This window comes from Pinus tabuliformis, chromosome 3_1 (genome assembly GCF_031772625.1).
Source record: "Pinus tabuliformis cultivar Carrire ecotype Pingquan chromosome 3_1, CPIR1, whole genome shotgun sequence".
Taxonomy (NCBI): Eukaryota; Viridiplantae; Streptophyta; class Pinopsida; order Pinales; family Pinaceae; genus Pinus; species Pinus tabuliformis.
This window is the reverse complement of record NC_142301.1, coordinates 547106739-547108226: the sequence shown is the minus strand read 5'-3', so window position 1 is coordinate 547108226 and position 1488 is coordinate 547106739.

The following is a 1488-nucleotide window of genomic DNA, read 5'->3' as shown; positions in this document are numbered from 1 at the left end:
TCCTGGTAAATATGGTGATCCTGGCCATCCTACCATTACAGTACAAATTGGAAAAACTATTATTTCATGAGTTCTGGTAGATTTAGGTGCTACTATAAATACTATGACTCTTGAAACTTCACAACTGTTATAGCTGAAGAATGTGATCAGAGACACACCAACCATCCTCAAATTAGCTGACCGTTCCACAATCAAATCAGAAGGAGTTATTGAAGACCTAATAATTTCAGTTGAATTGTGGAATTACCCAGCTGACTTTGTGGTGCTGTAGACTAAAAGAAAGTTGGGGGGGCATCCTCTAATTTTGGAAAGACCTTGGATGGCCACAGCTGATGCCTTTATCAGCTATAGATCAGGTTCAACGATAATTTCTAATGGATGTGAAACCAAACAACTTACTCTTTATCCTCATGCCACACCTATGATTAATAATCATGATTCTGTATGGTTGGATTACGATGATAATGCTACTCAACCCATTTTAACTATCGGACAATCTTTAACTCTTCAAGATACCATGGAGGATGAAGTAATTAGTAATTTTATTTATGAACCCTCCTCAGTCACTTCTGAAACATATAACCAGCTCACTGTAATTTTGGAATCTGGAACCCGGGAAATGCTTAAATCTGAAAATCTACCTCAAACATCAACTGCTATCTCCTCTAAAAGCATAACAATAGAAATTGCACCTCAAAAAAACATTGAACATAAACCCCAACTTAACATATGCTGAAACACAGCAATTAATGAAGTTACTTTGTGAAAATAAGGAAGCATTCACATGGGACTATATAGATATGAAGGAGATCTCTCCTGAATTATGTACTCATTGTATCTATATCAAGGAAGGGTGCCAACCAATCTGTCAACCCTAGCGGTGAATGAATCCCAATTTGAGGGAAATTGTTAAAGAAGAACTTCAAAATTTTCTTAATGTAGGGTTTATATACCCCATATCTGATAGTGAATGGGTTTCTCGATTGGTGATAGCACCTAAGAAGAATGGGAACTGGAGAGTGTGTTTAGATTATATAGCCTTAAACAAAGCCACTCAAAAAGATCACTTCCCCTTGCCATTCATTGATAAGGTTTTAGATAGTTTGTTAGGGAGGAAATTCTTTTCCTTTTTAGATGGTTTTAGTGGATATAACCAAATCAAAATTTCACCCCAAGAGCAAGACAAGACCACCTTTACTAGTCCCTAGGGAACTTTTGCTTATAGAGTTCTCCCATTTTGACTATGTAATGCTCCAACAACTTTTCAAAGAGCAGTGATAGGAGTCTTTTATGATATGCTTAATGACTCTATGGAGATATTTATGGATGATTTTACCCCTTATGGTGTGACTTTTGAAGATGCATTACAAAACCTTGAGAAAGTACTTAAACGTTGTGTACAAGCTCACCTTTCCCTATATACTAAAAAATGTCATATGATGATGAATGAAGGAATTGTACTTGGACACTTCATTTCATTTCAAGGGA